The sequence below is a fragment of the Drosophila suzukii genome, chromosome 2L, assembly GCF_043229965.1.
Source record: "Drosophila suzukii chromosome 2L, CBGP_Dsuzu_IsoJpt1.0, whole genome shotgun sequence".
In the NCBI taxonomy this organism is placed as follows: domain Eukaryota; kingdom Metazoa; phylum Arthropoda; class Insecta; order Diptera; family Drosophilidae; genus Drosophila; species Drosophila suzukii.
Window position 1 is genome coordinate 9,105,993 of NC_092080.1, and position 27,159 is coordinate 9,133,151.

At 39.5% G+C, this 27,159-nt stretch overlaps 1 long non-coding RNA gene across 1 annotated transcript in view; it reads right to left on the minus strand.

Moving 5' to 3' along the window:
- Nucleotides 1-23,909, minus strand: part of LOC118879223 (uncharacterized) — a 33,370-nt gene extending 9,461 nt beyond the window's left edge. The window contains exons 1-2 of the long non-coding RNA XR_005015657.3: nt 23,453-23,909; nt 9,763-9,881 (exon numbers count right to left, since the gene is read on the minus strand). This is a non-coding gene — a long non-coding RNA (uncharacterized lncRNA). The remainder of the gene's footprint in view (nt 1-9,762; nt 9,882-23,452) is intronic.
- Nucleotides 23,910-27,159: the final 3,250 nt, after the last annotated feature.

Consider the following 27,159-nt stretch of genomic DNA (forward strand, 5'->3'; position numbering starts at 1 on the left):
TTCCAGGAATTTAAAATATTCATCATTTTGGTAAAAAAAAACCTTCTTAACTTTTCAAAAAGATAAATCGCTTTGTCAAGTTTAAAATTTAACATGATTAAATGCACCACCTCGTTTGTATTTTTAATATTATAAAAATTATAATTTATTGGGTTTGCAAAAACCTAATTAAAATCTGAAATATTTTTATCATGTTAGCAAAATCAATAGGTATTAATTAGATGTCAACCAAACTATAAACTGGATTTATTGGTTTGCTTTTGTCATTAATATAATTTTAATTATTTAGACAGCTTGCTTTATTTATCTCAACATACGCAATATCAAGACCATTCCTAAACTTATTTAACAATTAATTATACACCCCGTTAGAACTTAATTAATTTCAGTGACCCTTGGCCTAAAAGAAACCGAAAATCATTTGTTGTTTTAATTAAGTCAACAACTCAACGGCTGCTGTTCCTGCTGGCCAGGTGGAAAATTGCAGAAATAAATGAGCCAACTGTCAAATGCCGGGCCTTCAAGGCGGAAAAGCGGTAGTTTTTCCGGGTGGCTCGGGTGGGAAAATCGCAGGACAGCAGCAACATGTTGCTGACAGTTGTTCAATTCGCATCAGAAAAGTTGTTTGCCTCAGCTGTGGCGGCCTTTTTGCCATCTTTTTTGCATTAATTAATAACGAGCTTCATTTATTGATTGAAGTGAGCAATCAGTGGAGTTCACTGCCTGGGGACAAATGCTGTCAGAGTGTGCCATTTGCACAGAATTCATTTGATTAATTAATTTTTATTGTGAGAAAAAATATAAAAACCGCTGCAAAGAGAGAGAGGAGTTATATATTTTCGGCCGAGTTAAGTGCTGGCAAGACCTCACTTATGTTTCGTGTCAACATTTATTATATCTTTCTGCTGACAAAGAAAAGTTTGAGCTTCTGCCTCGACTGCCGTTTCTTTATGCATACCAAATTTCCATATAACAAGGTTATTTCAGTTGTCTACCTTTCGTGCATATAAATATGAGATGAAATACTCGGAAATAAGCGTACATATTTTTGGATTTCTGGTTTTGTGCCCGGCACTTAACACGCCACGTGTTTATTATGTATGGAGCGTAGTCAACGAGACGCACTCACGCACATTTTGGGGGCAGGAAAAAAGAATGAGGAAAACTTGCTGAATAAGTAATATTTGCCCGGCTCTGTCTGCTGTGTGTGGGGCCCATTTAAGTTAGATTAGCCGAGAATAATATTAATCAATCACGCCTCGGGATTTTGGCCAGGCACGCGTCTTCATCCTTCGTCGGCCATTTTGTTGCTCCATTTGCCTAAGACTATATAGAGTACAGCCCAGCCAGCCATCCTGATGTTGATGAGCTCCATCATGTTGTCCTGGCTCTCCGGCTGACAGCTGCTGCCCCTTGGAATACGTGTCCTGGCTTAGTCCTTCGCTTTGGCCTGTTGTCAACTTTTTCGGGGGGGCCCAAGAAAAATGGCCAAAGTTGAAGCGTACGAAAAAAGCGGGTTGGGGGAAAATATATGATTGGGTGACTGGGCCCCAGGACCTGTGTGTGTGTGTGTGTCCTGTCAGTCTGCTCGTCCCTAGCTCTGTTATAACATCATTTATTTAGCTACACAGACGACAGACAGCAGCTACTCTCGTTTTTTATTTGAATTTATGCTGATAATGTGCAGAAACAAAAAAAAAAACCAAAAAAAGAAGCTATAAAAAGAACAATGGGTTTCTTTTTTTTTGGGTACTGGAACAGCTGCAGCTAGGTGTACTAGGATCCAGCTACTGAATGCCCCTAGGGATATGATTAATCTGCCCAACGCCACGCACTTTATCATGGGCAACATGCAAAAAGCATATTAAATATTTACAACCCGCCGCCCATTTATTTTTTGTGATGCAATTGCCGGTGATGGAATATGGAATATTTTATGGCAAAGTCAATTCATTTATTGATACACGTTTAAGGAGCTCCTGCTGGCAACATTTATATTCCAAAGATTGCGCTGACGTTGTAACAACTTGGCAGCTTGTTGCATATTGAAGATGCTACCCTCTGTTTTTCCCCATCTATCATCATAAATTTTCTTTGACGCACCCCCATTGGCAGATGTTCCTGTCCATGCTCCCATCATGTTTGCCTTTCGTGCTGAACTTTCCCCAATTTTCTATATTTTTTTTTAGATTTTTTTCCAACTTGCAAAGGTGAGAAATGTTTCCGCTTTTGTGCGGTGGGCGTGGACACGCGATCCAGCTTAATGTCTACTAAAAATCGAATTGTGATCCATCACATCAACTATGTCCGCTGAAAATGCAAGGTCGATTTTTCGTTTTTTTCACCCTCCAAAAGTGATGTGATTTTCGTTGCGCATTTATGTATAATTTTATATTTATGAGGTGGCTGTTAAAAGTCGCTTGGAGCGACTGGTGTGTTTATGCTTTTAATGCCATTTTATGATGGCCCAAACAAGCATATGCATAAGGGAGAGTAAAGTTGGTATAAATGCCCGGGACTGGGCAAACATTAATCAAACTTTTATGCCAGCTTAAAGAGCATAAAAAACGGGTGGCCTACTCATTATCAATGCACATAAACGCCGCTGTGTGCATACTTAAAGCGGAAACTACTCGCCTTAAATAATATATTTTCCCCGGCCTCGGGTAAAAAGGACACGCTGGCAACATCTTGGCAAAGTAGAAAAAAGTTGAAGAGCACTTGATGACTTGCCGCCGGCTTTGGGCGTACACCACTGCGGATACGCGACGTGCCCTAGCAACCGCAGCCATCCCAATAAGCCACTTAAAAAGTTTATAATTAGCAACAGCGGGGAAGCGGCAAAAAATCTAGCAGTAAATTAAAAACGCTTGCTGATAAGTAACAAGGCACAAAAAAATTGGGAAAAACGAGAGATGGCAGAAAAGATACTCTAAGGATACTTTCAGGCTTTTCAAAGGAGCATATTGAACCAGGAATGTATTAAAATTGTCATTAAAAAAGGATTTAATAAATTTGTTAATATTCAATACTGTTAAAAATATTATAAAACTAAATGAATTTTCATTGTTTTTAATTTTTGTCAGAGGAGTTTTAAATAATAAAACATTTTTAATATTAATAACATCTTCACAAAACCTTTTACAAAATATTTTTCCAATAAATGAAGATATATTTAAATCGGTAATATTTTGCATTGTGCAAAGTATTATACAATTTGTTAAACTTCAATATGTTTTTAAATAGTTTAGGTTCTATAAATACTTAAGCTTCTTACCCATCTTCACGAAAGTTCTTAAAAGCTTATCCCACGACAACTTAACGAAGAGCAAACTTATGGCCAACATTTGTTTTCCCCTATGCCTTCATTAATAATTATAAGGCTCATCAAAATGCGCTTCATGTACTCCTGGCTTTTCTTCGACAAGGCAAAAGCAGCTGGAATATTATTTTTAATCAATTAAGTTTTGTCAGGCGCGCCCAAAACTAAAGCATAAATGATGAGGCCGGCACGTGACATGTCTGCTAAATGTTTGGGCTTTTCCGCTCGCTGCTCTCTGTTCGGTTTTCTATTTTCCTTTTACCCCACAGCAACCACTTTTCCCACTTTTCCCGCTTTTCTCCATTCACCAACACTAATTCAGAGGCACTCACTCACTCGCATAAACATACAATGGCCTCGTTATCTTTGCCCATTTGGTCGCCCCATATTTACTTACATCTCTATGCAGTTAATAATTATGTCAGAGCCTGTAGCTCGGGTTTGGTAAGGTTTGTTTGTGTGGACTCACGCCTCCATGTTATGAAATGCCCCTATTATATGCTCTGCTGCTTCTAATAATGCGCCCGTTGCTGTCATCTGTTGGCCTAGGACAAAGGCGCAAGGAGGTGGGAATGGGTATTATGGGCTGGGGGAGAGGGAATCCTTATGGCCAGCCCTTGTCCATATCCCTGCTCCTTTTCGATCCCTCAAGATGGGCAAACAAAAGCGCAGCGGCATTTAACTTGTGTGTGCCTGTGTCTGTCTGTGTGTGTGTGACAGCTGTTGTCCTGTTGTCTGGCAAGCGGATGTGCGAGCATTGTGTTGGCACATCCGGTTACATTATGAAACTAACACACTCACACACACACACACGAGCGCTCGAGAGGAGCCTAGCACTCACACTCGGGCACATAAACTTAAATGGTTCGTCCTTTTTTGATGCTGCAGCTGCTCCTGATGATGAAACCCGAACAGTGGCACTAAAAAGGACCTCGTCTTGAAACGTGTTTTGATAAGCCAGTAATAGCTGGGCTTTAAGAAAGTGCAGCTTTTAAATAGGAAAGTTTTTTTGCAGAAAAATGTTTTATACTTCATAAAATAATGGAAAGGGTTATTAAAAAATAGGTATAGATATTTTCATATATAAAGAACATATCCTAAACCTTATTGCCTTATTTTATTATAGACAAAAATTAATAAAAATATTTTATATTTAAAAATCATAACCCAAACCTTTTTCGAAGTCATCTCAAGTAGCTCCACTGCCGACCTTCAGTTAACTATACTTATTCCTCGCTTGGTCCCAACTGAACTTCAAGTAACTGCCGCAAAGTGTAACTAAACGAGCTCACACGTTGTGGCCATAATTCATGGCTATAACAGGCACCTGGATAACAGGGTGCCCTTAATCCATTGCCAGTTAAAGATAATTTTGTTTGCGGCAAATCACAAACCCTCCGTGGAGGCTATTATAACCACAGCAAGGACAAAGAATAAAGCCTGTTTATTTGCAGGACCCTGGTGGCAACAGATAATTACATAAAAATGTGTTATAATCCCCGAAGAGGGTAGCAACGTCTCAAGAGCATCGACAAGAGCTTATTGACTAAATGTGTTAATGATTTTGCAAATTGAATTGGGGCTAGGTGGCGACAGGAAGCCAGGAAGCCGGGAAGCCAGGAAGCAGTCACCTGCAGCAGGATGTCAATTTAAATAGCCGGAAGCCGGCACCGGACTCCAGGGGGACGTGTGATTTGTGTACGTGGACCGGAAGTGGCCGCCCGATAAAGTCCAGGAAGTATCCCAAAAGGAGTTGCCGACGAAGCAGAGGAAACCAGATATCCCCGACTACACTAGAACAAATTAGCGAAAACGTAGGGACACATTATCATAATTAAATTTTGTGGCTTTAATACTCGTATACAGGACTTAAGAGGGTTCCTATAAATTTAGAAGCTACAAGGTAAAACAATTATAATATTTTTTAATAACGAAGGATTTTCTCCTTGCTTTAATGCACAGACTTTATGAGGGTATCCATAAATTAAATTTAAAAGCTACAAGGTAAAATAATTATAATTTTTTTTAAAAAACCAGGAATTTTTCCATCGAATTTAGTTTATAAATTAAAATGGCTCATATATTCAGAGGTGCCAGAGAAATCACAGAGCCCTATTAAGGGTAAGTTTCTCATGTACATTCATATAAGTTGTACACGACTTAGCAATGAGGTTATTTTTATTGCACTTATGATTAAATTTGTTTGTAATTGATACTATATTTTCCTACAGATTTTTTTTAAAACATATTTTATAAACCCCTTATGGTTGTTTTTCAAGTGCAGGGACTTACTGCGGCTGGCCAAGCGTCAAGTGCAGCAGAGGAGGATAAAGAAAAACCAGATGAAAAAAAAGAAAACCGCCCGATGGGGAGACAACGGCAAAGTTATTAGTTTGGCGGGACACTAAGACAAATAGCGCTTATAAATAAGCCAGTGGGTAGAGCTGCAGAGACCAGCGGATGAACCTCCTGCAGTCTCGGCCCCTAAAGCAAATAGAAATGTAATAATGCGATAAGAACAATGGGGCGAACTATCTCGGGGCTTTTCCTGCTAGACCCCAGCCCCCCCTTCGATTTCCACCAATCCATCTCAAATAGCTGAAGCGTGATTATGAGCAGCCTAAACGTATTAGGGTTCGGATGATTGGACCTTCCACTACTACCATTCTATCTGAGCGATAAAGCAAATGAAAATGGCGCTATTTGTTTACTTTGGCCAAGGGGTGTGGATAATACGTGTATATATGTATGTACGTGATGTATGACCGGGACATATGGCCGAGCCGTCTCCGCCTGACAGATGCTGCCGTAGATTGAACGGTCTGCAGATAATCTGCAGTCTCAGCAAATTTGCGCCACGGAATTGAGTTATCGCAACGATGGCTGGCCGAGAAAAATGGCCCTTGATTTCTAAGAAATTGTGAAATTCTGTTAAATGACAGAACTTGAGAGTTACTAAGGGCTTTTTACACACTTATGGAAGATAGTTTTGCAGACTGGTTTACAAGAACTACTCGTAATATATATGTATATACTAGACTGCAAGGGTTGTTATGTATTAGCTTAGGAATAGAAATATTCCGTGCAAAATAAAAATTATTTAATAACTCTCTATAAATATTCAAAACCTTTTTATCTCAAATTATGTAACAAAAATATCAAGTACTGCTAGGAATATCCACTTTCACTCTGCTGCATCTTTGATATCCGCTAGCATTATCAATATTTTCTCTACCCCGAGTTAATCTAACAAATTGAAAACTTAAGAATCTGCTGGAGCAACAGTTGTGGACGTAGCATCAAATCCCGCTCAGCTGCAGCTTAGTTGCTGTCATGCCCAGACAAACATTGGCCCAGTTGCCCCATTCCCCAACCCCATTCCGCCAACCCCCACCAACATTCCCATCCACATCCATTGGGCAACCAACCTGTCCGGGAAGTACGAGTAACTATCCCTTAACCCTTGTCCCCAATCGTCCGTATTTCACCCCTTTGCCCGATTTCCGATTCCTGTTCTTTGCTGTCCGCCGCAGATGCGACTCGCCTTTGCCGTTGCCGTTGCCATTGCCTCTGCCTTTCCTTGCCTCATTTTCAATTGATGTATCTGCCGACGTTGTATTTTTAATGCGAGGAAATGATGCGGGGGCGGTGGGTGTGGCAAGGTGTAAGGAGTAATACGGGGAAGGGGGCGTGGCCGGGTAACTGGCTCCGTTGGGTCTTTAAGCCATGTGCAATCATCGATGTGTCTGTTGCCCTGGATGCTGTCGCTGCCATTGACGCAGCATCTGCCATTGCCTCTGCCCCAGCTCCTCCTTCTGCTCCTCCTACTCCTCCTGCTCCTGCCAAGGACCCTCCGCCTGCCCCAGGATCTCCGATGGCAAAATGTGAGCCGCATTTCCGCAAAGTCTGTGAGCTCAACAGCAATGAAGGAAGGGGAATCAAGCGGGGTTGAGGGACTTTAGACAACATTATAGCTGTTGCCGCACAGTGGGCTTAAACTGATGCTTTAAATTGTGATTAGGAATTATCACTTAATTTTGTTTTATAGAAATAAATATTTACAATATCTAAAAATAAAAATACAGGACTTTAGAGCTTAGTTAGCAGGTGGTAATATTATAGTTTAAATATTTCTTGAAATATTTGTGGAATTTTTTGGAGGAGTTTTCAGCTCCTTGAAGATGTACACCCAGAAAAAAATCCGTTCGAAACGTTCAAAAATCAAGACCAAACGTTGTCAAAAAGTGCGTGAGCCTGTTTGTTGACAGTTCATGAACGGTCGTTCGTAAAATGTGACCGAAACTTTAGGGTCGGGTTCCGAACGAATGGCTTTCAGTTTAAGAACATTTCGGGCTTAACCTGAGAACATAAAAATCTAAAAAAAACGAGGTTTGTGTACACGCTAGACTATCTGGACGCCTGGTAGAGATTTATTTAATTTCCCACCTTATGTTTTGTTATTGCTAGAATTCAATGTATTTTGGATATTTTGCTGAAGACAAAGAATTTATTTATTAATAGAAGTACATATAAACATTCGAAATAATATTTTAATAAAACTTACAGTTCACAACCGTCTTCTCGCGGACTCGAACCTGTGCTACCATGTGTCGAAGGCGGACGCTCTAGCAGCTGGACCACCGAGCGAATTTTTCGAGTGCGGAAAATCGGGACCAGACATACATACATGTTTTTATGAACGGTGATGATATTATCGATTTCGATAGACTTTAACGCGTCTATCGCAGCTTTTTCATGAACGGCGTTCGATATCTGAGAACATTTTTCGCAATTTGGAACCAAGTTGTTCGTCGGTAGAAATTGTTACCAACACCGTTTGATTTTCGTGAACAAACGTTCGAAATGTGAGAACTAAAAATGGAGAACGGATTGTTCGCATTTCATGAAAAATGTAGGTACATCATTTCTTGATTCAATTACAAAACCCATTGTTTAGACTTTTCTAATAATAGAACCACTGTGGCTAGCATTTCCGTTTCTAATGCGGAATTGCGAATGCAACAGACAAGACCCGGATGGTAGGGGAGTATATACGGTGGGAGGACTCACATCGACTTTGTCATTATAAATTGAAAGACATTTCTAGTCGCGTTCTCCGCCGCACCAAAGGTCCTTTCCACGAGACGGGATACCGCGGGGTTAGCCGAGCAGCATGGCCTCCCTGCTGGCCCCTCACCTTCAGAGGTCGGGATGATGCGTTGCGATGCCTTTGCCTTTGCCTATAGTAACTGCATCCGGCTGTCAGTTGAGCTAGATCCAGCTTCAGGCTCGCTTTTCCTCCATTTTCCCACCCACTTCCCCAACCCCCAACCGATTTTTCTATCCCTAGTCCTGCTTCCTGCTTCCCCAGCCCGGCAACATGTGTCGCTTGAAGGAAATTGAATTTTTATTAAAGGAAAACATTTTTATTGCAGATTATTTTCGTTTTGTGTGCGCCCCAGCTGATTGAAATTTCAACTTCCGCCTGGGGGCAGCGACATCAATTGAATTACACAACTTTTGACATTTGCTGGAAGAGTGTGGACAGGTATGTTGGGTAATTAAATTGAACGAAAATAGATTTGGAAATAAAAATGAACAGACGTTTAAAGGGGCAATTGAGAAGGAGTTTTTGAGTGACTTCGTTCTTGAAAAATGTCCTATGACTTTACTTGGGAATTTCTTAAACACCAATGTTCTAAAATATATATAAATAAATCTTTATCTAGCAACTTAGCCGCATTTTAATTCACTTATATTCATAGCATTATATTTGGACTTAACATGGTTGCATAAGCCAAAAAAAAGACTAGGGTTTTCGAGGGATTAAGTTCTTGAAAAGTGTCCTATGACCATACTTGAAAATTTCTTAAATACCAATTCTAAAAATCAAAAAAATTAATCTTTAACTAGCAACTTTACCGCATTTCAATTCACTTATATACATAGCATTATATTTTGACTTAACATGGTTGCAAAAGGCAAAAAAAAGAGTAGGGTAGACTAGCATTTTTTCGATTTTCCACTTGCTCGACTCGGTTTTTTCTTTTTCGCCTTTGCAAACTCAAGCTCGACTTGTGCGCAATTTGGATTCAGAGCCACAAATTCACTTTGGCAGACAGTCTGGACCCCGCCCCGCCTTTCGGCCCACATTCTACTCTCCACAAAAGAGCCACAACCCATTCCTCGGATTTTGTGGCTTTAAAATTATAGTCGGTTAGATTCGCAGGGATGCGCTGGATGGCGCATAATATTGCAATGCCATCTTTTCAGTGCTGGCACAAAAGTCTGTAGGTTAAATGTCGTCGTTGTCGTTCTTGTCGTTGTCATCGTCCATTGCCACAATGGAAGTATTGAGTCATAAAATTTATAAAAGCATTTGCAATAAGCAAGCAGCCAAAAAAAAAAAAAAAACCAAATGCGACTGGGCGAGTACTTACCATTTTATCGATTTTTGGGGCTAGGTTTTGGCCTTCTTCTATCTCTTTCCTTATCAATCTCTCCATCTCTTTTGCTCTCTGGCTGGCAATTGATCTGGTCGTTTCAGCTCGGTTTTGGCCTGCAATGATGCAAATAGATTTTCTGGTTGTTCAATCTGGTTATTTTCGGGCGAGCTGATATGCCAAAGTTGCATATTCAATTTGGCCAGAGTTTCGTTTAATGGAATTGTAAGTTTTCTTGGTGATTTTCGGAATTCTTAGGTTAAATTGTTGCCTTCAACATGTAACATTTAAAGAAGAAACTCAAGTTTCACACACAAAGTCTCTGAAATATTCTCTTTTATGAAAGTGAATCAGACAGAAAACTTTACTTTCCCCATTTTGTTTTATTTTGTAATGAGGTCTTTTACAACAATGTTGAAGCTAAAGCCATGTTTTTAAAAAATCAAGAAAAATGTTTAATTAAAGCAGAAACCTTTCTTTTACCTGCATAAATTTGTAAATTTTAATTTATACTTAAATTCTCACCTGACCCAAGACCTTAATTAAATTGGACAAAAAAATTAGCATATAAGCTGGCACCCTATTTATGCAAATCACACTCATTAAGGCGACTTACAGCCATATGAAAAAGGTATGTTTAAAGTATGCTTAAGTTGGCCAAGAAATTTGCAATTCCAAATTTTGCAGGTGGGAATAAGGGGGAGAAAACTATAAAAAGAGAGCCAACACAGGAGGGAAACTTTGCACTTTTGTTTGCCGTCACGTGCACTCAATAAACTTTGAACAAATTTGCATTTGCAGCGGCAACAACAAAGAGCTGTTCTGGACAGTGGAACACCCACATATACACACGCCCATACACACCCACGACTTTACAATGCGTTTTTCCTGCTCGGGATCGACAAAAAGCGACGCATTGAATTTCAAAAGAAGAAAGGCGGAAACAAACTCGAGCACACAACGTCCATTTCCTGTTTCTGTTTGTCCTTGCTGCCGTGTCCTTGTTGTTGTCCTTGCCCATTCGCACATCGATTCGGCTTGATTCAGCTCGATTTGCAACGGCTTTTGGCACAGATTGTGTTGAGTTTTGTTTGGCATCGTTGGACTCCGGTTACCGCAGGTCCCTTCTACCGAATTTCACATTTCTTTTTTGCCACCATTCAGTTAGAAAGGGGGGATGAGACCCTGTTATAGAAAAAAAATACCCCCCAGGTATACTTCTTAGGCAGCAGCTCAGATCCCATTTTCTTTGCAATTTTTCGCAATCAACTCGAACAGGTAATGAAATGCAAATCGATGCATATACGCATTAAGTCGGATGCATTGGCATTTTTCCAAAGAAATGAAAGAACAGCTATTTCTAGAAAAAAATGGAAACTATTTCTAAAAGGAAACAACAAGTCTACACTGAAAACTATTTATAGATTAAATTAAATTAAATTAATTAAAATTTTTAAGGAGTTGGAAACCTATAACCTTAAAGGTAAGGTTGTTAAAACTATTGATAGCATCATCAATGAATTTTTAGATATAAGAAACATGGATGGCTTGGGTCTTTATCGATAGTATAACTCAGCAAAATAATTTAATTATCCTCTTTTATGGTTTTTTTGGGAGAAATCGGATTTTTAGGTATGTTTTTTTAAAACACGGTGGTCCAATGATCAATTCCTTATACAACTTTCATTAGTTTTCCTTTAGTTTTAAAGCTTGGTATTTAATTTCCTGTAATTTATATTATCGATATTATCGATATACACAGTGGGGACCACTATCGATTGACAATACTAGCTTCCTGTTAATTCTATCTTTTTTGTTAATTTATTTCATTGTAGCTCCTGGTTTTTTCCTGTGTATGATCTGTATATATCTAGTTGAGTGGCATACAAATTGCCGCCCATCTTATTAACATGAGGGGCAATGAGGGTAAACAACGAAATGTGCAGGTAGCCCAACCAAGCGAACCACAGCAGTCTGTCCGCTCCCAAAGGCATCAACGGCCAACAGGAGCTGGCTGAGATGGCTGGAATGGTTGGGATGGCGGTGGAAAAGCGGAGGAGTACCATCAACAATGGGGCGGATTCCGGTGGGGAAAAATGTGGGTGGCGGTGGTGCAGTGGTGCACCATTTTGCAGCTGCAAACGAAAGCGAGAAAATTACTTTTCTTCTTTTCAGCAATTTTGTTGCTTCTTGCAATTTATGCAAAAGTCAAATGTTGATTTGTGGCCCACGAGGAGAATGGGCGAGGGGAGCCAGGAGCCAGGATTCAGGATTCCAGAGTCCGGACTCCGGAACACCTGGACCAGGGCGGAGACCACATAATGCAGAACCACCACCATATTGATTTAGTGAGGTCCCTGCAATCTCCACAGCCATTTCCCATTTGCTTGCCTTGGCTGAACTTTGCTACCCTTTTGCCTTTTGCCATTTCCCATTTTACCCCACTGCCAGAGTGTGGGTTATTTTAAAAAATTTGTGCTCCTACGGCTCGAGAGTGGGAAAAGCACTTGGCTATTTGCATAACAATTGGCTGGGAGACGGGCAAACGAGCAAACAACTTTAGTTTGATTTGCCGAGTGCCATTGATCCGAATCATCATTATTATGCTCATCTCAAGTTCTAAGTGATTCGAAGTGGATTTTGGATTTGCAATTGTTTGTCTGCCCTTCGGAGGTGCCTCAATTAGTTCGTCTCCGATGTATAGAGTTATGGTCTTCAAGATGGCAAGCCGATCCCCTTTGAGGCTGCTCCCTACCGGACCCTTATTAAATTGGCTGGCTCCTTAGTTTAAGCTCTATAAATTGCCAGTAACTCGAGTCTCCCTTTTTTTAACAGTATTCCCTTAACCTTTTTCTATGGCGATAACCCGTCTCAAGTTGATTGAAAAGTTACTTTTTCCTACCTTCTGAAGGGGTTTCCATTTAATGGTCGGCAACCTTCTGCTTTTTCATTTGACATTTTTTTTTTGTGTCGTATGGCCAAATGGGTTTTTGTGCTTAGTGAAGTGATCAATATGTAATGGAATTTCCCGACGTAAACTACACGATGATATCGTTTGGTGGCCATAAATTATGCAAAGGTTTTTTTATGCAGACACACTGAAAATTGTTTTCTATTTTTGGTAATTTATTGTGCACCTGGCCTATAAATTAACTTAATTAATGTTCTGCAGTTGCCGCACTTTTATTTCATATTTTTCCCTTTTGTGTTATTTTAACACGACGTTTATGATTGGCATGCAAATTTTGGAAAATATTTTACCAATGCAAAACGAACAAACATTAATATTCGGGTGACTGCTTTAAGTGCTGCTCTATAAATATAGATATAAATACTATATATGGGGTTCAGCCCGTAACAAAGTTCATTATTCGTATGTCAGGCTGTCAATTAAATGGTTTTGATGGGGGTCGAATAAACGAGTGTGTATTTCCGAAATCTGTGGAAGATTTCACCTAATTGAAACTGTTTTGAGCCGCTTCCAGCAGATGTCATTGGGGCAGAGAATCTACGCTCGAAAGCAATTGCCAAAAGCGCTTAAAGACAATATTTTGCCAGGGAGGCAGGCACTCGGGGTCGAGAGGTTATCGGATACCCGGAGTTCACAGTTTGCTGAGGTCGTCTCCAGCTGGGGGCCAAAGTAAAGCTCCGTGCCGCCCGAATCTCTGTGTGGATTGGCAATCAGTGTTAAATAAACGAGCAGGCCAAGTGCCATAGACAGGACGCAGGAGACAGGACACTGGATACAGGACTCAGATGGATGGCTGACGACATGCAAAATGCATTGGGAATTCAAGAGTCTGGCAGCATTGATAAAACTTGCAGGAGGCCTGCAGACCAACCGATTGATTGCTGCCAGAAGTTCTGTGCCCCCAAAATAACCAGTTCCTCTAATGCGATTAGGTTAAGCTAATTAATATGCAAGGACTCACAGCAGCGCATTAATTGATTTTGCTAACTCTAATTAGTTTGAAAACGTGGCCACATTGTCTGGGCCTTATCAATGCACCACACTCTCCAGTTGGCCATTGCTTCATTAGCAAATTCCTAGTCTTAAGCTAGCATGTCGACACATTCATTAGGCGATTATGATAATTTTCGAGCCTCACACATTTATCTGAAATTTAATTTATGTAGGAGCACTCAAGGAAACTAGTTCAAGTTATTAACAAAGATTTCAGGAGCAATATATTGTGGGTACCTGACTTGTTTTACATAAGATAATAATTATTCAGAAAATGAAGAAATGGTTATTTAAATAATTAAAATATGTAAATCAATTTTAAGTTAACTTAGTCAGGGACTTAACCCATATATCATTATTTCAATGTAGAATCAAAGTTCAAACGACTTTGTTCCAGGGCAGCAATAATCATCAGGCCATAAATCCCAAGAAAATTATGTAAGCTTAAATAATTTATGTTGAGGTTTGGTTTTAGGACATATGCAAATGTTGAACAAATCATCTCTACGACGAAAGCCAAGTTTAAACATTTATGTTAAATTAATTGCCTCCCAAAAAACTTTCAAAGTTTGTGGCAAGTTTTGAGACTCTAATCAAACTTGCCACATTAGCCAAATGCAGCTGAAAACTCGGCTCTGTCAGCATAAACTTATGAACTCTATTCCAACCACTCAAGTTGATGATATGCCACTTCAAAGCTAAGAAGAAAGCGAAGAAAAAACTCAATCAATGACGGGTAGAAATAAGGGAAATTTCTCATTCGCTGTCGTCACCTAGAACATAGAAAATGATGTGTCGAAAAGCCTGAACCCAACGGATATATATATATATATATAGAAAAAAGAGAACTGCCAGCGACATTGACAAGATGATGCCATGCGTCTAAGGTTAAAGGCACAAGGAAAAGGAGAAAAATGGGGGGGATGAGTTGATTTATTACAGCCCGATAAGGAAGCACAGAGGAAGTGGAAGGAGCTGCAGATAAGCTAGGTCCTGGCAAATGCAATTGGCAGGCATTATGGGCAGATAAAAGCGCCAGACAGGACGAAAGAGACTTCATCAGGCTGAGTGGCTGCATTGCAGTTTTAATGAAATTTTTGCCAGAGCGGCAGCGACATAAATCAGCCAAAAATGTGAACTTAAAAATTTACATAATATGCGAGAGCCAACAAAAATTGCAAGTCGGGAAAGATTCATATTTATATATATGTGTATATATAAGGAGCACGGTGGAAACTCCATTAATATTGTGCGCTCAGGTGGCTGGCGTTTTCTTCAGCATGATGAAAATGCACTCCCAGTGGCTGCTTTTCATCGGTTGCCTTCCATTTAGCGATTTATTTTTGCTGTTAAATATTTTAAGCCATTGGAATTTTTTTTGGTTGCTGCTGACATTTTTAAATCATAACAAATGATGTTAAGATGCGGCGGATAAAAGAATGCAAAGATGGAGTAACATATCAAGAAAGAGGTTTGCATCTATCAATTTTTAAAAATATATAAAAAGGAAACTAAAATAAGTACAAATATGCTTATGTTTTGATAAAGAACCTAATCAAATTGTGATTTTAATACATATGATAACCTAAACGTTCGCTTTAAAATCAACCAATTAATAATCAAAAAGGGCCTTAAAGGAATTTCAAAGCTTATAAATACAGTCAGCAAAAAGTGAGCAACTTTTCGACACCATTCCAACTGCCTTCCTTCACTCTATCTAATTACAAAAGTTGAACGCGTTTCCGGGCTGACAAATGGCCGAGTTGGCTTTTCAATATGTTGCGAGCGCATAAACTAGACGAGGCTGAACATCCATTGTCCTGCCGGTGACAGCATGTGGTATTTGTAGGTATGCACCATATAGGGTACATCCTATATGGTCGAGGGGGGTGGGAGATGATATAGATGATATCGGGATGGCTAAGGGGGTTTACCCCTTTTTGTGGCACGTGAAGTCTGCTCCGTGCGGCAGCTGCGCTCGATAGTTGGCCTAAAGTTTTAAATTAATGGCGTAAAGTTTGTAATTAAATTACAGAATAGTCGCTCTCGCACACTCACACAGACCACACTATCCCATACTATAAATATTAAGTATGCCTGCGCATAAAAGTAAGCTGCATTGAATTGGTTTTCGCCTTTGCTTTTTACTCTTCCGCTGTCTATATTTTTTCATACATGCCATGTGCACTCATGTGTTTTGGCATGTGTATATGTGTGTGCAAGGATATTATGCCATGGCAGTCGCAGCTGCCGGAACAATATATTAAGCCGTTAAGTGAGGCAACGACGAACGCTCTGTTCTGGCACAGATTGCGGCACAAATTGTCCGGGCACCACACTGCGTATACGTAACGTAGCATTGCAGTTTTTCGCTACAACAAAGATACTGATGCACTGAGACAAATTCGGTTTTGATGCTCTTTTATCAAGTGTGTGTAAAGAAAAATATTAGTTCCAAAATGGCACTGTCTTTATAAGCCAAAAATAGGGTTTTATAATATATTATAACTAAGTTTCATCTATCAATTCTATAAAAATTCAATTTAACTATATTTAAATTTAAAAGATTGGTATTATATCTTATTGTTAAAAATTTCATTAGTTATTACATCCATTTTTTTTTCTTTGTCATTTTGTTCTTTAACAATTTTAATTTCTTGAGATCACAGAAATGCTGATGACGATTTACTATGATTTATATTTATAAGATTTGTATTATATCTTTTTGTAAAAAATATTATTAGATATAGAAAAATTCCCTTTACTCTCATTTATTTTTTTCTGTAAAATTTAGTTTTCTTGAGTGCATTGAAACGCTGATGACGCTGACACAATTACAATGCATTAAAGTTATGATGAAGCCAGCTACGGTGATGATGATCATGTGATGTCCTGGGAACGGGAATCGAAATGGGAATGAGAATGGCCATGGATGTGCAACAATTATGAATCTCTTGCGCTGTGTCGCGTGTGTTGAATGCTTGACTGACAGCTGAAGGATGGCAAGGACACAGGACGCAGGACATGCAGGCAGTCGAGCAGGAAAAATTTCGCTGACAGACGGAGCGAATGCGATGGAGACATCAGCGTGCCCGCTGGCGTTTCGCAGATGCATATATGTCTGTATAAAATAAATATCATCCTGGATGAATGCTGTTTCGCGTGCAAAAATATGGCTGTGTTCGTCACAGAAAATATTTACGTCCTTAAGCCGAAGACAGTTTAAATTAAATATACGTGAAAAGGGAGAAATACGATTTTGGAAAGATTTAATTCAATAGGGAAATCTTTTTGTAGGGGATTATAAAATGATTTAATTTTACATTCTTAAATCATATGTATTATATGGTATTAAGTGTAATTCTGAGCTCACTATAATCCCATAAGTTATTCGTTTTAAAAATATTTTGTTTTAGCTTTTTTAAGTAAGGTACAAGCCATTTTATGTCTAAAATTTAAGCCCAAAAATTCAAATTAAATATCCACTACGCTACTGGGAAATAATAAATTGGCCGAGCACATTTGATTGATGGCAACTACAGCCACAGGGATATTAAATTTAACCTCACCGGAAAAAGTGGAGGGCAAAGTACGAGCAGATCCCCAAAACTGTGGCGCATCATTCGAAAAGCCATTTGTAAATAACATAACCGAAGGGCATTAAAAGCTAATCCCGTTTGAGCCAAGGGCAGTAACGGCAGCTGAACACGTTTACAAGGATGCGGAGGAGCAGGACGAAGTCCCTGGCACAAATCCACGTCACTGGGGCTGCTTATCCCGCTGCTTTGCCATTTTCAACCGCTGCATATTTATGTGATTTATGCTAAAATTCTGGACCCTCGACCCCCGACCTCGTCCTTCGGTTTTGTGGGTTAACATGGTGTGGCCTAGGGCGACATTCGGTAAAGGTTCCCTCGGAAAAGGAAAAACAAAAGGGGCAGCGTAAAAGAGAAATGCGGAAAATTAGGTTTGAATTTCCACACCCCAACTGACAGAAGCGGCCACCTTCGGAACCTTCTGTTGCTTCCCTATATATTAAATACCTGAAACTGGATGCTTATGTACCTGAATATATATATATATTTATATAGGCTTGTGGGGCGTCTACTCGATTATTAGCCCTGATGCCTTGTGGTTATAAATTCAAAGCGGCAAGCACATTTTTTTTCGTTATTTTCCTTTTTTTAGGGTGTGTTCAATACGGCTTCCCTTTTTTTTCTTTGAGGGTACCGCATTCCCTGTTTTGCCTTTTAAATGTTTATGCCAATATTTACATTTCTGAGGTTTGGCCCAATGATAAAATATTTGATTTTAACACGAATACAAATGGCCAAAACACGAAGGCTGAAGCAGTTGCCAAAAAAAAAGGCAGACGAACTGTCTCAGCTGGAAAAAGAGGCAGCAATCGCGATAAGCACACACTTGATCGATGGCGCTAATGGAGACCTATTTATTTTCCTCTTTTAGCCATCACTCAGACCCTCAAAAAGGCCCAAACTAAGGGGAAAGTTAGTTTAACATTTTAATTGAAATTGTTGGAAGGTCTTCTTTGGAAGTTTAAATGTTTTGGTATCTTTGTTAAAATTAAATATATGTTTGAGCAAATTTAAAACTGTTTAAATTGATTGATGATAAAAGACCCAATCTAAAAGGGAAAGTTTATTAACAATTTAATTACAATTTTTGGAAGAACTTATTAAAAAGCTAAAGTATTTTAGTAACTCCGTTAAAATTAAATATAAGTTAAATCAAATTTAAGACTGTTTAAACTGAATGATGCTTTTTAAAGTTGCGCATGTAATTTATTTCCTAATAATACCTTTGCTTAAATTAGATTTTTCCTTAATCCAATTAAGTTACTTTTACCTTCACGCTTACTTCTTCCAGGAAGAAGTAACCCATTCGTTTCAATTAGGCCACTAATTAACCTTAATTATCTTGTCAGCTGTCAATTAGGCCAGGCCTAAAACAATTGGCAGTGCAAAACGTTATGCAAATTGTGGAAGAAGCCTCAAGGGGCCCCGGGATTCAGAAAATCTGGCTAAAAGCTGCTTCCAGCCCACTTATACAAACGGGGAAAATCGGCTTAGATGCGCTCAGCCACCTTGAGATGTTTTCCCATCGCGCTGCCCTGTTTTTCCCTTAATTAATTTACTTGCAATGCGAAATCTTCCCCTCGTTGCATAAATATTTGACTTGCCAGCAGCAAAAATGAGATTTATTTCGTAGGAATTGAAATGAATGAATGGAATGAATGGTTGTCCGCCAGTCAGTCAGCCAGTCAGTCAGTCAGTTGGCTTGTCTGTCTGCATACTAAGTACAATTCGAGTTGGTTTCAGCAGTTTGCTGGCTGTTTGCTATCTTACTGGCACTGGCATTGCATAAAAAATAAGCTTTCTTTGCACTGAGCAATAAGAACAACAAAGTCGCGGTCCGGCGGGAAAATCCGGCATTACGCTTTTCCGCCTTCCCCCACCGTCTTGGACCAAGTTTTGAGTAATGAAACCGCTTCGCGAAAAGTTCTATGCTGTAAATCCGTTGGATTAATTATTACAACTCGGAATTGTTTACAACGAGTCCAGCGCCAAGCTTTGACTTTTTGCTTCTTGCTGATTATGCTTTGTTGGCTTTGCTTTTCCTTTGTTTTATTCACTGCTTATCTTTGCATAGTTTTTCCTCCTACTCAGCTTGCTTTCCCCCAGAACTTTCTTATCTAAACGACATGTGTATCAACATTTTGCAGCCTCATTTAGCTGAACTTTGGGGCTCAACGAGGCGCAAAAATCAACTGCCAAAGATTGTGGCCCAAAAACAATTGGTCCGCAGAAGGGTCTTCAATTAAATGCTCAAATAAAATGCAATGTCAGAGTGACAAGCGGAAAAGGGGTTCACAAATTGTGAGCTTGGGAAACATTTTTTAATTAAAAACTAATGTGGCGAAAGTGTGGTGGATGGCAGATACGAGTACACCCCTAAATGCTCACCCGCACACACCAAGTAAATTACGCCTAATTGCGAGTGTTTAATTATGCACTAGTTTAATTTTATGGTCTTGTGGCTTGGGGGCCCACCATCCGAAAATATATGAAGACATTTGGGTTGATGGCGAGTGTTCTGGAGTGTTTGGGGAGTGTTGTCCAAACGCTCAGCAGGATGTGGTTACTGCCAACGAGTCCTTTCCCCCTAATCTGCTTGTGTGTTTGCTGATAATTCCCAGCTTTAATTTACGCAAGCGTAGCCAAAGTAGCAAATAATTGGTTGTCTGTCTAGTTAGTTTGTTTGATGGACTTATGGGGACACGGAAAGAAATTACAGTAGCTTACACATTTTCATTAATATAACCATTTCTAGTTTTACCAAAACACTGCTTGGTAATTTTCCAGGCAATAGAGTCGACAGGGATCAGGTTTAACTCTCCGTGTGAAAAAGTTCTGTGTACTTATACTTCTATTTTTACACAAATTGTTTTCGGGGCATAATAGAATTTTGCCCTGCCCTCAAGGGGAGCTGGAAAACAGGAGCAGCCACGCCAGGAGTCTGTTTATAGGCACTTGGAAATTCCTACGCCTCAACACAAAAGGAAAATTGCTAAAAGTTTATTTTCTCGGTTTTCTCTTTCTGTTTTTGTTGTCGGTATGCCCCAAAGGGGTGTGGCAATTTGCGGTTGCAAACTTATAATGTGTGCAAATTGGTCTATGAAAAAATCATGTGTGAAAATTTCAAAAGGGAATACGGGGGGCAGGAAAAGAAAACTTGGAAATTGTATTGCCTACTTTTATGGGCTGCTGAAAGTAGCCCCGTTGAAGGCGGTTTTCTCGAGTGTCCATATATCTAAATCCCCCCGGGATCGTAACGACCTTTTGTGGTCTTCCGTCTTCCGTCTGTCGGCGTTCAGACTTCAATTAGCCCCTGAAAATAGACAGGCCAAACAAAAGGACGCTAGTAAAAAATAAAAGCCGACCAAAGAAGAAAACCTTTCCCCGTCGACACCTTTTGCAAAGTGAGCTCTCATTATTCAGACAAAAAAGGAAGACCGACTCGATTGAAGGCCGGGTTCTGGAAACAATTTAAAATTAATTGGTTTCAATGTCTGTCCTGGATGTGGTTGCTGATCATGGTAGATGCAAAAACCTGGCCTACAAATTGGTCAGCTTTCCTTGGGCTCTCCTTCTGTGTGGTTTCTCTTGGAAAATGAAATCATTTGAAAGTGATTGCACCCCCCTCAGTCACCCAACTGCGAACCTTCGAGCCCATGCAAACAATAAGGCACAAAAGGGTTTCTACTTTCCCCATCTGCAATACACTCGCTTTTTTTCACAAGTTTGCTTAACCATCAAAAGGATAAGATGAGAGGCTGTAAAAATGCGGGGTTGGAGTGGATGGGCGGCCTAATTAAATGAAAATTCATGGCGTATGCTCTGACGAAACTTTTCCATGTTGTTTTTCGTCTGTCTGTGCTGTTCTTGTTTCTCCTCGGAAAAGTATCCCAAAATTACTGCCAACAATACTTTGAATATTTTTGCAACAGGACGACACGGTTGTTGTGTTTGTGTGGGGTGTGTAACACATAGCACACAACCTTCTTTTGTTAATAAGATACAATGTTGTTCAAGCATGTCTGATACTCTTAAGTGGCAGACTAGGTAAAACCATTGGGGTTTGGTAAAAAGTATCTCTAATGGTGTATAACTTTTAAAGGTTTGTTTTTATTACAGTTTTGGTTCGATCCTTTTTGCACTTATTTGAGGTTATAAGTCTCACTTAAATAATTGAAAATAATTCCTAAGACCACTGAACATGTTTATATAATTTTATTAAATTTAATATTTACCATTATTAATATTAGGTTCATTTTTATTTTATTTTTTTTATTAATATTTTCTCTTAATAAAAACGTATATAGGCTTCTGTAGGGCATTACCTGTTCGTTTATTTCACGAGATTTTTCGCCCTGTTGTTTTTAAAAGGCGTTTTGTTGCCTGGCAGCCAACGCAGACTGAGCTGCGTGTGTGGTTTGGCAATTATTTGAGTAGTACTACAAGACACACCCACCCACACTAGCACCGAGCGGAAAAACACACACGCACACAGATGCGCATAATTACTTTGTATACATTTGCATGGCAACTGGCGACGAGGAGGGGGGAGGGGTGATGTCCTGGCAGAGAACAATCAGTGCGAAACATTGTAATGCGAATACGTATACGCAGTGTGTGCCTCCTCCTTCCTGCGCCTGTTTTCCGTGTAATATGCTGCCATGTTATGTCGTAAATGTCGCTTTTTATTATTTCACATACATTCTTGTGCTCGCCGTACTTTCTCGCCCAGCTTCCTGCCTTTCTTTTGTTTTATTTGCATTTCAACACGCGTTTGCCAGGATGTCTTTCCTCTCACTGTCACAGCCAGACTTGCCGGCTGTCAGCCGGGCTAAAAGCGGAGCACATCTAATTTTCTGTGTAATGACAGTCAGGCTGGCATAGTCGAGTCGGGGAATGTCTTCTAGCCGGGCCTAGAAATATTTAATGCCGCTGATTTTTCCAATTAAATGTCTGCCAACGAGTTGGCAACTGATTAAAGTCGGTTATATATTTTCGCTGAAGCTGCCATTTATTTTACTCGCGTTCGTCACGCTTCCCCGCACTCATTTGTCGCACCTGGCGTATGCGTAATGCATTGTAATTTTTCCTAAAACTCTCCGGCATTTCTTGGTTTTATTGCCCACTCTTAGCTGATTTATTTCCGCTCTAATGAAATTTGTTTCGTGTGCAGCGAGGCCAGAGAAAAGATGTAAAAAGCTTCCGCTTGAGTAAATTTTTAGAATTCCTTAGCAAAAAGAATTGAGCAATTTAAAAATGATTGTGCTCAAACAATAATGTTTGGTTAAAAAAATGTCGATGAAACGTTTCTCAAAGAAATATGTTAAACAATAAATTGAATTTGAGCTAAGCTTGCATTGTACATTTTCTATATACTTCCCTTTCCCTATTCTTAGCAAACATTTTATTGGGTAAGTACCAAAAAGACAATAAAATAATTTTTGGTAATTTAATTCTTCGGACCCCGCAAAAGAAATTCAATAAAACCTTTTGTTTAACGCATTCTTATGTTTTTTGCAAGAGTTTTAAAGAATTTTCTTACCGTTTCCTTAGAAATTAAACAACATCGAATTAATAGGCATTTCGTTTAATTTTATAGGCAGCCAAGATCATGAAAAATCTTCAAAGTACCTCAATATATAATATCACATTATTCAATTTTAGCATTTAGTTAAAGCTCTTAAAAGATTAAGCCATATTAAAATTGGAGTTAGCATTTACAATTTACAATTCCTGCAATTAGTTTATGAAGCCTTCAGAATCTTGGCATGCAAATATTGCGTGATATAGCCAATTTCAATTAACTTTATGGCATTTTATTACCTTTTGCAGTAACTGCATAGAAATCCCTCTATTTTCCACGACAAAAACTAAATAAATTTCTCATGTCATTAAACAAAGCTCACGCATAGAATTAAAAACAAAAAAAAGAACGAATCAAAACTTCATTGAAATGGCCACCAAAGTGCAAACGTAATTAATTAAAATGCAATTTGCATTCCCCGGCCAATAACCGCAGCAATAAAATCCATCAGGATCAACAAATTCACAGCTAATAAAATGCAATTTGCCATATATATGATTTCCAATTGTTGATTAGTTAAAAATAATGTGAGCGTAAACTTACCGCAATATTGTGTTTAATATTGAGTTGGTTTCGATTGTTGGCTGGTTGGATAGTTGGGCGATATTTGTGGATTTGTCTGTGGCGTTTTAATTAAATTGACAGTGAGTGTGTGTGTGACTGTGGGAAACGTGCCGCAAATTAAACACGCGACTCACTGAGACGAGACTTTTTAATTGACACACATCCACGGCACTTGAGTGGGGAAGAGGATGATGATGGGTTCAGGATCGGTTCAGTCACCTTACAGTCTGGTTTTGGTTTTTTTCATTCGGCCGAACACTACGCGACATGACGTTACGCTGCAGGACGAGGACTGAACGCGACGCGTCTACTTCTGTTGCCGTGGTGTGAGTGTTGCAGGTTGCAGATGCAGCAGCTGCCGCAGCAGCAGCAGCAGCAGTGCCAGTTGGAGGTGGAGCAGTCAAAACGGAGCTGAGTAGACCAGGCCACCTACAACACGCAACGACGACTGAACGAGCGATGGCCCAAGGACCAACAGCACAGCCCCAAAAGTACAGAAGTCCTTCGCAGCAGCAAAAAAAGCAGCACTAGCACCGGCAGCAGCAGCAGCAGAGCTACGGCAGCAACAGCAGCGGCAGCAGCAGCAGCAGCACAGCAGCAACATTAAGGAAAATCTCGGCTAAACGAGCGCGAGAGAGAGAGCGAGTGGCACGGGCAGCGGAAAAGCGGAAACGCGGAAAAGAGAGAGCGCCGACACGAGGCGAGCCATTTTCCGGTTTCCACGAAGCCTGCAATTTGCGTAGCGCATCGGCATTTTCCGACGTTGCACGGCTGTAAAATTGCTCGTACATTGCAATATGTTGCCGCCGTGCTTTTCGTGTTGTTGTTGGACCGTTGGTGTTGCTCCTTTGCGAGAGCAATGCGGAACGCGGTGGAATCGGAACAGCCAGTGCTGGGTGCTGTAAAGGAATTTCTGTGGATTTATGGGTAAGGGAACCCTGTTTTTGTATGGACTGTTTCAGTATTACTTACTACCATTTATAATTGTTTAACAATGCCTATAGGACCTTACTCTTAATATTAATTAAATATTTATTTAATTTAATATTAATAAGACAGCTGAAATACCTCGTAATTTGTCATTATCTATTAACTTATTTGGAAAAATAGCGCTGGTCAAAACACCTTCTTTTAACATTTTGTGTGAAGACCCATTAGAACTTGCAACTTTTAATTTATTACCATAAATTTATTATTTAACAAAGTAAATTTGAAAATTATTTGCAGTTAAAAAACCAAATCATTTGGTTTTACAGCTCTTCAAAGTAATACAAAATGTACTCCAGCGTTAGCCTAAAGGGTGATCTGAACTAAAAAATAAGAAAAACATTTTATTCTATATGAATGTAGTTTTTGAAAGAAATAAAACATCGTATTAACTAAGACTTTAAACTTTTTTTTTAAGCCGAGACATGGGTAAGCCCCCTTAACAATATTTTTGATAAATATATTTTACTAATAAAACGTTTATTAAAAGTATTTTTAGAACATTTAACCAAATATTCGCTTTGTAATTTATAAATTCAACATTTTTTATTTTAGTAAATTAATTGTTTTTAAGAAGTATGCAATTTTTGTTTATATTATTCTAAATTTAGCACTATTACCTTTACCCTTAAGTTTTGGTCGAACTTCTAAAACTAAGGAAGAATATTTTTTTGAATTTGGAAAACTTTATGTTAGTCTTTATTGGTTTTAAGAGCACTGTTTAGTAAATGTATACTAAAAAAATCATCATTTAATTAGTTTCGAATTAAGCACAACAGTTTTGTACGTTGGCCCTTAAATTATTTGAATGAGTTTCTTCTCAGGACCTTCCATTTAACAGAACAGTGGGCGCAGTTCTGTTAGGAGTTAACAGGACCCCCGGCAGCAGCATCACCGAAGCGGAAGTGAAACAGTTTGCCACTCTCTCTCTCGGCTGCTCTCTCTCTTGCTCTCTCGCATCTCTCCTGCGCCTGCGTCGCCAGGACGAAGCCGAATGCCAGCCGAATTCCGATGCTGTCCTTCGGAGTTCCGTTTGTGGATATTCAGAATTCACGAATTCCTGGCAGCGGACAAAGCGCAACTTGCTCCACATATCGTAGCCCTACTTACACACATACACCCATGCGACCCGCTCACGCACACTAACACACGCACAGGAACAGGATTACAGCGCTGCTTTTGCCCATTAGCCGATGCTGCGCTGCCGGCGTCGCAGTCGCTGCGCAGGATGGGCTTTGTTGTTGTTTGGGCCGGCGCTGCTGCTGCGCTGCTGCAGCGCTGCCGCTGGCTGTTATCACCAAACATTGACGCTGCTGATAACAGCAAAAGTGGCAACCGAGGCACATTAAAACCAACAACGACCCAATTCCTTTGCCGCCAGCTGATAATGACGAGGATAATGATGATTCCTGCGCTAGTCATTGGACCCACTTGCCAATTCCCAGGGGTCAAGCTGGGTGGCAGGTATTTTGATTGGGTTTCCACTACGGCAATATAGTTGGATGCACGGAGAAAAAATTAACAGCATTTAAAGTGCCATAAGTGAAGTTTTCAGAAGAGGAAAAACCATCCGTAGCAAATGTAAATTTAGTTAATTTTTGAAATTAGTTTTAAGCTAAAATAATTATGTAGTTTGATTCTGTTAACCATTTTGTAATATATAATGGATTCACTTTTTAAAATTTATGAAATTCGTTTTAAATTAAATTACTGAGTCTGTAAACCATTTTGTAATATATATTTGTAACATAGAAAAACTATCTCTTACTAGTACAGAATTTTGTTCAGTGTCTCAAACTGTATTTCTGTGAATAAGAGCTTTTTAAATAACTCTCCAAACACGAAAACGATTTAAATGAACATCGGCCAGCCGACAAAAAAGAAATCATTCCACTTTGGGGGCCCTGCCATTTAAATTCTCATGTTTAACTTTGAACATTTTCTACCTTGGTGCCTCCCCACACCCCCGAACTTAATTAAATGTTGTTGGAAAAACGCTTTTCATTTAGGTTGCATAAATTACAAAGCAAAAGTGCCACTCGCAACTTCAAGGAGGAAGCCAAATCTTTTTCGGTCCTCCCCTCGAAAAGCCCGAGGCGTTGACTAGTGGCTAAATTATTGGGTGTGGCTGTGGCCCAGCTTATGCAAAATAAAATAAGTGTCTTTGGACATTTGGAGTCTCCTTCAGGCTACTTTTTAAATAGCGTTCATGTAGGGTGAAGTAGTATATTTAATTAGTGTATATGTTGATTTGTTGCCACAATGACTTTAATACATATTAAAGAACTTAAAGTACTTAAAAACACAATTTAATTGGAATTTTTGATGTTAGAAAGTTAATAAGAAATACCATCTTGGGCAGAGGCCTTTAGAAATCACCACATGAGGCCTCCGCAAATTGATGTTTTGCCTGAAAAGGCGCCAAAACGAGGACACTTTTCTCACCACAGGACACTCGGCAAATTGCACTGGGAATGTCCTGCAGCGTGGCGACATCCACGAAAAAAATCCCTCAAAGAAAACACTCCACTCCGACTTGTCATTTGTTTCTTATTGTAATTTATGTGCAAGCAGCGATTTATGATTACATTGTGATTTATAAGGAATAAAGGCTTCAGCTGCTGCCGCTCCAAAAATCCAAGGGTTGAGCAGCAGGAGGCTCGAAGGACTCTGCCAACTCTCACCTAATGTCACACGGC